General features: G+C 39.8%; 1 protein-coding gene across 1 annotated transcript in view; it reads left to right on the top strand.

The window, feature by feature from the left end:
- Positions 1-14158, top strand: part of NKAIN2 (sodium/potassium transporting ATPase interacting 2) — a 1177559-nt gene that overhangs the window by 344086 nt on the left and 819315 nt on the right. The window lies entirely within an intron of this gene.

Here is a 14158-nt window from a genome sequence, read left to right as displayed (position 1 = left end):
AAATTGCTGACTTAGAACATACTCTGTAACACCATATACCATCTTTAGAGTGGCCAGATATCATCCCTAGGTAAGGAATTTTGTTATTACCCATAAATTTTATTGGGTCTTGCAGATACATTTTGTCCAAAAAAATGTAAGGATAGAATAAAAAGGTTTGCTTATTTCTAAAAAAGCTAATATTTAATAAACTGAAATAGATGCTTCTAGAAAAGTCATAGAGTAGAGTAGATTTTAAAATAGTCTGTGATGATTATTAAAGGCCCTAGGAACTAGGATTGTAATTTTTTAAGGCCAATTTGGAATGTGTAACTATGGACTCATCGAGCCAGAATTTCGATGATCCAGTTAGAAGACTTCCTGACATGTGGCTATGAGAATGATGCCAAACACTGGTTCTTGCCTCTATGGTTGGATTAAGTGCAGCTATTTCATATGGTGAGCCTGCTTAAAATTAAAATCTTCTCCAGCATGTTGATTAGCTGTGTTAGGTTCTGTCCAAGGCAATTGGATCTCAGAGGTCAACCTGAGCCAGGCCCTGACTTTGGGGAGAGAGAGTAATGTCCGTACAAAATCTGAGTAAGAGTGTGGAAGGTGGTTTGAAATGATGAGAAAGGGGCAGGTAGCCCACATTTAGATACGGGGATGGCACAGTGGAAGCCAGAATTGCAGGTGATCACAGACAGAATGGGAAACTTGAGCTGACTTTGGACTATGAATCAGTGGCAAGCTTTTGGCCTGATGGGGCAGCGGTTAAATGTTGGTCTGAGAACTGAGAGGTCAGCACTGGGAAACCAACAGCCACTCCAACTAATGCGTCCCAAGGGTGGTAGCCTTCCTTAGGGACTGCTGGTGCACAGTTTCCCTCTGGCCCAGAGGGTCACTCTGAGCCGGAATGAGCTCGATGGCAGTGAATTGAGGCGAGTTGATAGGATCACTATCAGTCCACACTGCAAGTTGGTATCTCATCTACAGCACTGGGACATTCAGTTCTTTCTTGCTTTTTTGATTGGACTCCAATGAAAGTAGTAGGCCTGGAACTCTGAGGTTAGAGGTCCTTCCATGGAGGTGGGGGGGGGGCGGGTTCTGGAGTTGGAATCATTCAAGGACAGACTTTTTTTAAATTATTATTTTTAAATCATTTTATTGTGGGTTCGTACAATTCTTATAATCCATACATGCTTCCGTTGTGTCGAGCACATTTGTACATTTGTTGCCATCATCATTCTCAAAACATTTGTCTTCTATTTGAGCCCTTAATATCGGCTGCTCATTTTCCCCCTCCTTCCCCACTCCTCCTACCTCATGAGCCCTTCATAATTCATAAATTATTATTATTTTGCCATATGTTACACTCAAGGACACACTTTTTTATATAGTTGTTGTGTTTTTAATTGTTTTATACTTTTAGGGTCTGAGCGTTTCCAAAGTGCTTTCATAGGGCTCTCTCATCTCAGCCATGAAATGTCTGAGAAAAAGACTGCTTTCCATTCACTCTGGAGGGAAAAATGAAAATCAAGGGTCAGAGATTAAACACATGGATTGGCCTGGCTAGAACGGATACCAAAGTAATTTCACTGTAATCACTTAAAAGTCTCCTGAAATGCTTTTGGGTCACAACGGAAGCTGACTTGAAGAGGCTGCAGCAGGCTTTATTAAGGACCTTCTTCTCTCCTCAAGAAAAAGAAAAGCAGAAATATCACTGTGGCTCCAAATGTGCAAATCTTGCTGAGAACCCAAAGAGCATTTTCCACCAAGCAGCCATGCACAGCAGGTAAAGGCTAGGATGATATTTGCCCAAAGAGTTTAAAATTTGTTAAAAGGCAGCTCACACCAGGATCTTACATGTCAATTTTCTGCATGCATTTTATCAGTGAATTACAAATGCTGTAAATAATGTATTCTGTAGAGAACCACAGACCCAGTGTCATCATCAATGATGTGAAAGCAAACTCAAGAAAATGTTTTTTTTAACAAAAAGATTGTGATTACATTTCAGCGAATTATTTTATGCTCATCAGTTGGAATTCACATTTATGTGGCAGTGGGGACTTTTTAATGCAACGACTGAATTGAAAATCCATAAATGTCCCAGTGGTTTATTTCTGAATGAATTTTGAGTACTATAATTTGTACTAAAGAGAAATGAAATAACCCTGAACTTGCCATTTAATAAAAATACGCTGAATGACAAGTTAAGAGCCACTGTATCGAGTGTACCTACAAGCAGAATGTCTAGTGTAGGATTGGATGGGATAGACAGTAGCCCAGTGTGCAGAGTAGAAAGAGGATGCCCAATCACTTAGGGCCTAAAAGGCTTACACTCAAATTTTGGATCTGCCAATGACTGCATTGACTTCCTTGCTGTTGGCCTCCATTAATACATGTAAATTAGGGACAGTCTTACCTCATATGGTTTTTAAGTGTGTTAGTTGCAATAAAGTATCCATGCATATGCAGCAGATGCTGATTGAGGAGCAGCTTTCTCCTGAAGATCTTGTGTGCCAGGAATGCCATAAAGGTTCTGGAATAAATGATTAATAAGTATTAGTTGTTAATAAAATGGGAGGATTTAGGAAACACTTTTACTTATTTGCCAAGAAACAGTTATTTTCAAAATATTCTTCAAATTAGATATTTCCAACTCTCAGGATGCAAGTACAGCAGGAAGGGAAGTTTCCCCTTCAGAGAAGCCTGCTGTTTTGAACAGTGTCCGTATCTTTGCATGTGAAATGTATGATCACATTCTGATCCCTTGCTTTTAAAATAAGTAGAATTTTTCATGATTATAGGTTGCTAGTTTCTACTGGTGGAATAACAACTATCTTTTAAAAGAAATATTTCATCCTCACAATGATTGAATATAGGTTTTTTAATTATTCATTTTCAGAGGTATTGTCACATGTGTTTTAAGTATTGCTTACCCCTCTCTAAGTACCAAGCTCAGATGAAAGTTTAATCATGGTAATTAGGGAAGATTGAACTTTTGTATTTTGATTACTGTAGTGTAATTTACCAGAATAAACTAGCACTGACTTCACACCAATGCATTTTTTGGTTTTGTAGCTGTATCTGGTAGTATAGTGGGTTAATCATTGGCTTGGAAACAGCTAGACCATTGGTTCAAGACCGCTAACTACTCCACAGGATAAAGATGAGGCACTTACATGTTGGGCTGCAATCTGTGTGGTCAGCAGTTTGAAACCACCAGTAGCTCCAAGGGAGAAAGACTAGACTTCCTACTCCTGAAGCAGTTAGTCTCCCAGACCTACAGAGGTCACTCTGAGTCAGCACTGACTCAATGGCAGTGAGTGGTTTTCCTTTTGGTCTGCTTCTGTAAAGATTTACAGTCTCTGAAACCTTAAATAACAGTGTGCTCTATGCCGCTGAGTCTCTAAGACTTAATATGAACTCAATGACGTGAGTTTTGTGTCTCATGAGCCCTGGCGGCACTCCAGTTGGTGCTTGACTGCTCACCCCAAAGCAGGACGCTTGAACCCACCCAGTGGCTCCCGGATGAAAGAGCTGGTGTTTATTCACATCACCCTATAAAGAGCTGACCTTTACTCACGTCACCCTATAAAGAGCAGGGCCTAGAAAACTCCCCGAAGCAGTTCCACTCTGTCACTTGGGTTGCTGTAAGTTAAGTCAACTCTGTTTCACCTACCAGGAACATATCTATATCTCCATAAAATTTAGTAAATCCAAGTGATGTCTTCTGGATTTATATTCATGAGCTGGCTTTCTCATTCTGTAGAAAAACCAGTGGTATTAGAGATAAACTGTAAGCAGATGATGGAGCTAAATAACTTCTGAATTTACTGTAAGCAGTGTGTTTTTTCCTTATAGATATGTTTCTTCTTCTCTATTTGTTGCTTGTGGATATTATAGACATTTTCTTGTTTGACTTTTGTAGACAGTGACTTTTACCATGTGTGTGTAGCATGATTTAAGCTCTTCAATGTGAATCCATAGAACTCATTACAGTACAATTATTTATGAGATAGTAATAAAAAGGCCTACATAAACATCTTGTATTTACCTAAAATGTCTTATCATAATTAGTATACCTTACTTATAGTGGCAGACACTTGGCATAGCGTTTCTTTGAAAAAAATGTGTTAGCTCTTCTCAGAATATACACATTGGGAAATGCAATTTTCGTTCTTGGAAGAGTTTGTTACAATAGAATCCACTTAATTGTCATATCCCTGTAGAATCCAAAATAGTGCAGAACAAGTGTTTGCCACAATATTGGCATATATTTCCTACATATGCCCCCCTTTTCTGTATAGTAATTCTTTTGCAATAAGCAGTGTATAGTGCTGCCTGATCCTGTGCCCAACCTCCACCTAAAGCAAGCAACAAAAAACCTCAAACCACCTACCACTGAGTCATTTTTTACTCATGGCAATCTTCTCAGACAGAGTAGAATTGCCTGATACCGTTTCTCATATATCTTTATGACAGAAGGGTGGCACACTCTTTGCCCAAGGGAGGCTGGCAAGTTTGAACTGCCAACCATTAGGTTAGTAGCTGGGGATTTCACCACTGCTCCATCGAGCTGCTTTCACATATACTTAAAGGCAGTTGTTTGTAATAAAGCAGGTGAATCACGTACAGTTGCCAGGTTTACATCGTACAACCTGTGTTTTACCAAAAAATATATTCAGATATTTCAGAAGACAGTCTTTGAAAAGGGCCTGCTGTAGACTGAGCAATTGCAAGCATTCTGTGCAGTGTAACCTGGAGAATAGGCAATTAACATTGATTGTAAAGGCGGCTTCCTCAGTCTCTTGTTAACTCATGCCTCCACTCTGTGTACTAAACACAGTCTCATTGTACTTAAATAATAACTTGGGTCTCATCAGCCCATTCTGGCCACCTCAACAAGTTCTACTTCTTTCTGTAGCTGTTTACTTTCCCAACATAGAAATCCAGGAAATTCTCAGTGGATGCAATGATTGCAGCAGAGCCCATAGGAAGAAAGCGTGTTTCATGTACTGACTGATGTAAGGTATAAGGTGGTGATTTGATTTACATATGGTTCCTTCTAGGTTCCCAACCTTGACTGATCATTGGCATCACCTGGGATTTTGGTGAAACTATGATTCCTGGACTCCATGTGCAACCCAATGAATCAACATCTCCAGGAGGACCGTCCCCGGTGTCTGTAGCGTCACCAGATCCCCAGGTGATGGCAATGATCAGTCAAGGTTGGGAACCCAGGAGGTACACGATTCATTACCATTAGCTTATGCTTACTGAAAAACACCTAATAAAATTTATATGCTGATATTTCTAGAATTCACACATATCCTTTTCTTTCATTTATAAAATTCACACTTGATTATAATATTAATTTATGTGTGCTTTTATATACATTGTCTAGAAAACTTCATTTCCTTATGTTTTCTTAGTACCATGGAAGATAATATTGTTGCAAATAATAGAGGATGTTTTGAGACAATCTTAACTATATAAAAAATACCTTCTACCTCCTCAAGGATGTTGTGTAAAATCATTGAAATAGTGAAAATGGCTGAAATTAACTGTGGTACAGAAATTTTGATTGGATGCAAAATAAAATCAATCCAACATCATTTTTCATATTCTTCATTTAGACTTGCCACCAATGGCAAGGTAAATCTCTTGAATTAGACACTCAGATTAGGTACACTCAACTTAAATGATAATTTTCAGTATGTTTGATTACTTAAACTAAATTTAGTGCACAATTTTGTTTAGTTTTTATATCTTCAATTGGATTTTGGTAGTAAATTGAATGATCTTGCAGTCACCACTTTTTAACAATACTAATTCAGAGGAGAAGGACACATTTAAGATCGCGTGCATTTCTTTTACCCTTAAATAAACAGAGTTTTGGGGTTTTTTCATGTTCAATTGTAGCAGGAGAGTTCATTGCATGACTTTGGGTTGTTTACCTTGAAAGGAAGAAAAGGATACACAAGTTTGACCGGAAATAGCTATGAACCTTCTCCTTCGTCAAGCAGGGTATTTGGAAAACACCTATGGAATGGGCAGTGAATCTAATGAGAGGGTTATTGGTGTACTGTTTATAAAATTCTGACATTGGTGGCAAGTTCTTTCAAATAAAGACAGGCTGTTTTCACTCCATTGTTGGCTACAGAGATTATTCGGGCATCAGCCACATAATGAGTTAAAAGGTTTTGTAGTTGCCCTATTTCCCTTTATTTTATCCATTCTGTTCAAGTACTTATTGAAACACGTGAGTTTCACCAGACACAATTCTATTTAGCACATCACTGTGTGTCCTGCAGCTGGTCGTGGGTGCCCTGAACTGTAACCACTCAGCCAGTTGCTGTGGCTTCAGCTCTCTCCCTGGAGGAGTCTCATAGGTATCAGAGTGGAAATGTGCTTGCTCCCTGAGGTTAGTGGTGGCTGTGACCTTTTGGAATTCCTTTGTCTGGTCTTTCTTTTGGAGGTACTTCTAGGAGATTTAAATCTCAAACCCTGGAGTTAGCATCAGATGGAGTAAATCATGGACGCCCCCCCCCCCAGGGGCACCTTTTAAATACCATAGTATATGTAATCAATTTGTAGATCCATGACTATCTGGTTTTAGATTTAAGGATCCACAAACTGGATTTTTTTTTTTTTAGGAGATGTAAGGTTTCTAAGAAAGAGTAGTGTGAAATAGTTTGGGGAAAACAAATTTCAGAGATTGAAAGCTAGCTACTTGCCAGAACAAGAAAGCAACAAGAAGTCCAGAGAGTCTCATGTTTTTGTAACGTTAAGTAATCCAGTTTACAAATGAGGATTTCTGCTGGCAGACATTTTACTCTCCTTTCCTATGGTTTGCTCAAGGTCTTTCTAAACTGACTTTTACATACTTCTTCCACTTACCTTCTGCCATTGAACTAAATATTGTGCCCTACTATATTGGAATGGCCACCATTCATCAATAGATAAACTATTTCCTTTCATCTATGCCAGTGGTTCTCAACCTTCCTCATGCCGTGACCCTTTCATACAGTTCCTCATGTTGTGGTGACTCCCAAACATAAAATTATTTTGATTGTTACTTCATAGCTGTAACTTTGCTACTGTTATGAATCAGGTGACCCCTGTGAAAGGGTCATTGGGCCCCGAAAGGGGTCCTAACCCACTCGTTGAGTACCACTGATCAGTCGTTTCCATCACTAGAAACACTTCTTCTGCCTTTTCACTTTGCAACCAAATCCAGGCATAGGACTGATTTCCCTCTCACTGCAAAGAACTCCCTGACACAGCTGGCTGCCTCACATCCATGGGGGACGGGAGGGGACGGCGGGGGGCAGGGGAGAGAACACGCTTTCCATGTTCCCCATCTAATTTTATTCTTTGACATTTAACATACTGTGATGTACTTTATGGATAAAGAAATTAAATTATTATAATGAAATGTGAAAAGACCTGGAGTTTGAAAATCCAAAGTTGAAAGAATTAAAAAAAAAACAACACAAGCCTTGAATTGCAATATTAAGAAAGATTCTTTGGTCAAAATATTGAATGATACAGGAAATGTCAAAAGAAGATGGAAGGAATATACCTAGTAACTGTACACAAAGAGCTGGTTGACATTGAACCTTTTTAAGGGGTAGCACATGATCAAGAACCTATATTACAAAAGAACGAAGTCCAAGCTTCACTGAAGGTGTTGGTGGAAAGCAAGTGTCTTGGAATTGACAAAGTGCCAATTGAAATACTTCAACAAGCAGATGGAGCCCTGGAAGCATTTACTCAACCAGGCCAAGGAATTTGGCAGACAGCTATGTGATCAGCTGGCAAGAAGGACCCATGTTTGCATTCATTCCAAAGAAAGGTGGCCCAATCAAGTATGCAAATCATTGAACGACATAATTAATGTCACCTGCAAATAAAAATATTGCTGGCACTCAGTCAGCGACAGTTGCAGCAATAGTTGCACACGGATGGAAGAAGAGCTTAAGGGCAACTGAGGAGCTGATGACAATGGGTACAAGAATGAAGAACACGTGTTAAGATTGGTTGTGGTGATTATTGTGCAGCCTATCGATTGAATATTGAAATACATAATTTTCAAATGATATGCCAATAAAATTATAAAATCCAAAAGAGGATTTGGGACAAAGGATGTCAATAAGACCATTAATAAGAAATAGGGGACATGGAACAAAAATATCACTGCTGATGTCAGATGTGTCTTTGGCTGACTACAGAGAATACCAGAAATAAATTGTACTTAGGTTTTATTGACTATGCGAAAGCATTTAATGGTGTGAATCATGACATATTATGAATAGCACTGAAAATAATGGGAATCCAAAACATTTCACTGTGCCAATTTGGAACTTCTAATTAGATCAAGAAGCAGTTGTGTAAACAGAACAAGGGACTACTGCGTGGTTTTCAATCAGGAAAGATGTGAGTTCAAGTTTTATCCTATCACCATACTCCCTTAAACTGTATGCTGAGCCAAAAGTTTGAGAGATTGGCCTCTGTGAAGGAGAAGGTGACATCCTGACGGGTGGAGGGCTTATTAACAACTTGTGTTATGCAAGTGACAAGACCTGGCTTGCTGGAATCTTATGCTAATGACGATCAAGGGTTGCAGACTCCAATATGAATTACAACTAAATGTAAAGAAAGGCAAATTCCTCACAACTGGACCACTAGGTAAAGGCATGATAAATGGGAAAAGATTGAATTTGTCCAGGGTTTCATCTTGCTGGGATCCAAAGTCCATGCTCGCGGAAGCAGCAGTCCAGGGATCACATGACACATTACTTAGGAAAAACCTGCTGCCCAAGGACCTCCTAAAAGCATTGAAGAACAAGGACGTCCCTTTGAGGACTAGGTGTGTCTGACCCACGCCGTGGTATTTTCAGTAGTCACATGCATATGAATATTGAATAAGGAAGATTGAAATAGAATCAATATGTTTGACTTCTGGAGAGGGCTAAAAATGTTGAAAGTACCCTGCACTGCCAAAAGAGCAAAAAAAAAAAAAATCTGTCCTGGAGGAAGTATGGCTGGAATGCTTCTTAGAAGCTGAGATGGCAAGGGTTAGCCTCGGACATGTTCTTAGAAGAAAAAGGTCTCCGCAAAAGAACAGCACACTTGCTAAAGTGGAGCAACAGCAGAAAATGGAAGCCCCTCCAGGAGATGGACTGTGCATAGTGGCTGCAACAATGGACTGAAACATAACAATTGTGAAGCTGTTCAGGGCGGAGCTGTGTTTTGTTCTTTTGCACATGGCGTAGCTAGGAACTTAGCAATGACAACCCAGTAATAACTTCACAGCCATCGAGGTGATTTAGACTCTTAGCACCCGTTGAGGACAGACTGGACTTGCCCCTGTGGGATGTCAAGAATATAACTCTCTAAGGGAGTAGAAAGCTTCATCTTTCTCCCACAGAGAGGATGGTAGCTTCAAAATGCCAACCTTACAGTTAGCAACCCATTAGGCTACCAGAGCTCCTTAACATGATAACAGAGAAAACATGTGATTAAAACAACTGACACTAGTATTATCTTGTCGAATGTGCAACATTATTCTATGCAGTATGTTCAGTTATCGCCATTTGCTGATATGAGAAATAGCCCTTGTGGTAAGCACAGTGGTTAAAGCTGTTAAACCTACTGGCCACTCATGACAGAAAGATATGGCATTCTGTTTCTATAAAGGTTTTAGCCTTGTAAACCCAACAGGCCTGTCAACTCTGTCCTGTGAGAGTCCCTATGCACTGGAATCAGCTCTCTGACTGTGGGTTTGGGTTTTGTTTTAATGGATGAGAAATGTAAAGTACAAAGTACTCTGCCAACTTTTCCCCAGCTAGCCAGTGGCAAACATCATCAAATCAAAGCCATTCGCTCCCAGCCTTTCCTCTTAAGTAGTGCGCTGCATTTGCATACTGCATAATAGGCAGTTCCACCTGTGAACACCTGACACCAGCTTTTACCCCTCTATCAATATTGGTTTTTTTAAGGTCGGTGACCATTCCTGCTATTCAGAAGTGTAATCAGAATTTACTAGATGCTTAGTAAACATTTTCAGAATGTTTGTTGAATAAACAAGTTAAAGGGTGCCACATTCTATAAGAATGATTTAATAACCATGTTTGGAGATTTTATACAAAGCCTGCTTTTGCCTTGAGCTTAGATCCTGTACCTGACATTGAAGTTGGGAAGAGAGATGAAAGGACCTCTACAGGGACAAGAAGAACAACTTCAGGATATTAAACTTTAAGTAAAAAAAGAGAAAAGCTTTTGAGGGTGGGGAAAGTATCTGTCTATACTTTTTGGCTGTCATTGTTTTTATTAATTGAAGACAAGTTATCGGCTATACATATTGTTTGCGTTAGTAAGGAAGTTGCACATCCCCTGTCCCGGGTGGTAAGGTAATTGTCCATCCAGAGGCAGGAGTCAGATTACATGGCAGTTGCTGGAGGTGGTGAAGAGCCGGACACATCATTTTAACTCAACTCTGTTGCATATTCAGAGGGACAGCTACTTAACTTCTTTGAGATGGGTCTTGCTGTTGATTAACTGTAGAAATTATCTAACCGCTCTTTCAGCAACAAACACCTCACTGCCATCAAGTCAATGCTGACTCATAGCAACCCCTTGTGGGGTTCCAGGCCTCCCGACTGTTCACAGAATAGTCTTTCTCCCTGAACTACTGGTGATTTCGAACTGTCGACCAAGCAGATGGTAGCCCGATGCGTAACCAGTACACCGCCAGAGTTAAGTCTGTTGCTCTGGATGGGACAAGGAAGCCTGTCTTTCTCTTGGGCCCAGCAGCGCCTGTTGGTTTCAAACAGTGGAATTGGGTGCGGTTTGCAGCCCAGTGCTTCACCACAAAGCCATTATCCTGTAGCCAAGAGGAGACCTTGGTTAACTTAGAATAAAAACACCTGGAGTTTTCATGACGATTAGGTCACACTTGTAAAGTGCTATGTGTATTTTCTCCATCTATTATCTACTGAAGTATTAATATTATTAAACACATTTATATATGAAATAAATAACACTATTGTATATCTTACAGGGGCCCTGGGAGCATGGTAGGCTGTGTTGGGCTGATGACTGTTAGGTCAGCAGCTCTCAATCACCAGTTGCTCTGAGGGAGAAAGGGGACACTTTCTAATCCCTGAGGAGTTACAGTCTTAGAAGCCCACAGGTGCAGTGTTACCCAGTCCTATAGGGCCCCTACGAGTCAGAATTCACCCGAGAGCAGGGAGAGTTGTGCATCCCTCACAGAGTTGTTTGAACAGTTAAATGAGACAATGTAGGAGTGTGTGTCAAAAAAAGTTCATGGGAAAATGGAATTAAAAGATCCTTTTGGAAAACTCCCACGAACCTTTTGAAATCTCTTTGTATATTAAAAATACTGTTATGTTATCAAATAAGCACCTACAAATCCTTTCAACTGAATATGCCATTAAATCTTATTCATAAAAATTTAGTAGCCTATTACATTTTATATACACTTTGGAATTGGAATTGGTAGGGTTTAGTACTGTGATTGTTGATAAGGTTGATGTGGTCAAAACTCAAAGTAAAAAACTTAATAAATTGAGTATGAACTAAATGTTAAGTTGGCTTTAAGTGAAGCCTAAGCAAAGCTTAGTTAGGGCTAGGGGAGCTACCTGGCACACAGAATATTGAAACCACACTTTAATTCACCAGTCCAAAGGAGTAACCCAAGCCTATAAATCAAGATTATTAAAGCAGATGCATAAACAATTCACCATCTGGCTGAGTAATGTAAAATACAATGGCAAAAATCTCATGTTAATGTGGATTCTAGTTTATCTGTATCTTTATGAGTTTGGAATACTATGTTCATTTAAACAAAAGAGACAAGGTTTGAGAAGAAGAAAATGTAATTAATAACACAACTATCATTTAGTGAGAGGAAAACTTCATTACATTTAGAAACTTGTAAAATTTCTCAAAATTGGTGTGGTAATTGGTGTGGTAATCTCTTTAGGGTGAATTAATACCACACTCATTTCACGAGATTGGAGATTAATGATGATGTCTCAAATGGCCAACTATTCAACTTCATTAGCTGGTCCCTTGATCACATTCCCTCACATTGCAGGGTTCTGAGAATGGCTGTCCTGTCCCGCAGAAACTCATGACATGTGAAGAACTGTCTCAGATGCGGGTGGGTGCTGTTCAGGACAAAACTCAGAGGTCAGGCGGGGTGAAACAAATGTGGAGCAGAGAGTCAAACATGTTCAAAAGCCACAGCCAATCCTCTTGCTTCTACCAAGGTCTGGCTTTCAGGTGAGGCAATGAATTTGAAGAGTCATAAGGGGGCACCATTATAAACCCTGGGAAAACAGAGTGTAGCCTCGTTCACACCAGATTCTAAGGTGGAACCTGAAAGAGGAAATCAAGAAAACGGTGGGAGTCATGCCCCATGCATATCCTCTACCAAGGTCAGTTCTTCACCCTACCCATCCTGTGCCTGTTCTTTAATAGAGAATGCCCCCCAAATGGGACCACAGCGACAGTTATAAAGTCCAGAATTATGTCACATAAGGAATTATGGCTAGACGGGCCATCTAATTGACTAAAACTCAAGTGGTATCGAAGACAGTGGAAATGTGGACATATTTTTTACCCTACAATATCTTTCTTCCTGTTTTCGAGTAGGCTGTCTTCTGACGTTGTGGATCCTAGACGCCAAGCCTTCTCTTCAGGGCGAACAGGTGGTAGAAACACTTTCACACTCCAGCCATCCATTCAGTCTCGGATTGCTGCCTCGTCCATGTTTATGTCATGTCTCTTGCATTTAGTGGTTTCCCTTATTATTTTATTGAAGTGCATCTTTTCGACCGATCAGGCACCTCTTGCATTTTCATCCATTTGTTCTTCGTTTCAACTTTCATTGCCCTGTGTTTCATTCTTTGGGTTTTCCCTTATTGTGAAGTTCGCACAGCAGTTCATCAGTTGTACTTTCCACAGTTGGTGCAGTTGGTTTCACATGAGTGCTTTCACTGTAATTACCTCACGGTCCCTTCACTTAGCCCGCTTCTCTGTGCTGCCGGTATCCATCCCTCGTGCTCTTCTAACCTCCATGAACTTTGTTCTTGGTTTGGTGCTGCCTTTTTTATCTCTTTTAGGTGGTTTTCCTTAGGTGTATACACCACAATATTGTTAGAGTTCCCTTTGAATACCTGCCGATTTAGGTGAGATTTGGACTGTGGATGTGAGTTCAATTCCAGACTAAAGACCAGAGTCTTCCAGAGTTTCATCAGTGTGTATCCACACAGCAAGCCTGGTTTCTTTTATGATTTTGAATTTTGTTCCACATTTGGCCTCCACTCTGTCTCAGACCTTTCTGAATAGTGACTCGTGATATGCAGGCACCATCTAGTTCTTCTGGTCTCAGGAATCTTAGAGACTGATGTTCTCATGGTCTATTAATCTGTCTCCACGTGTCTTTTGATTTTATTCACTCTTCTTTCCTCAGGATAGAGAGAGGCAAATTGTGGGGCCATAGAAAGCTCATCACAAAAGTTTAAGCTCACAGTCACTTACAGAAGTAGTGATGCAGAACATTGTCTATGTGACCTCTGTTATACCAGTAGGCCTTGGTGCCTCTCTGGATTATGGTCCTGAACCACCAGCAACTCATTATCTAAAGGTGTTCGGTGAGATTCAAGAACGTTCAGGATGCAATGCATACTATTTTGCTTTCAATCAAAGCCTGCGAATATATTTCAGTGTCCTTGGTAAAGAGTCATCCCTGATTGACATTTTCTGTCTTCCAGGATATGAGAAATTGAAACACCTTTTGGAAGATCTTCCTTTTTTTTTTTTGAAAATCAATATAATTTACTATCCTTCACTATTTGCCTTTGAATCCTAAAAGTGAATGTAAGATAAATCCTAAAAATATTTCCTCTGGCTTTCTTTTTCTTCCTCTTTTTGTGGAACTACATCTTAAAATTTTATATTTAAGTATAGACTCCGCCTTAGAGTTCTACCTTACTCAAGCTCACCTTAATCAACTTTAGTATGACTTCAAATAAGCTTAATTAACATATTTGGTCTCTAGTTTTTTGTCTTTTTTTACTTATGGAGTTGGGCAATATCTAAATTTTCTTCCAGCTCTCAAATATTGAGCCCATTAAAT

The sequence above is a fragment of the Tenrec ecaudatus genome, chromosome 7, assembly GCF_050624435.1.
Source record: "Tenrec ecaudatus isolate mTenEca1 chromosome 7, mTenEca1.hap1, whole genome shotgun sequence".
NCBI classification, from domain to species: Eukaryota; Metazoa; Chordata; class Mammalia; order Afrosoricida; family Tenrecidae; genus Tenrec; species Tenrec ecaudatus.
Note: the sequence above shows the minus strand (reverse complement) of the source record. Positions and strands in the feature narration are given on the sequence as shown.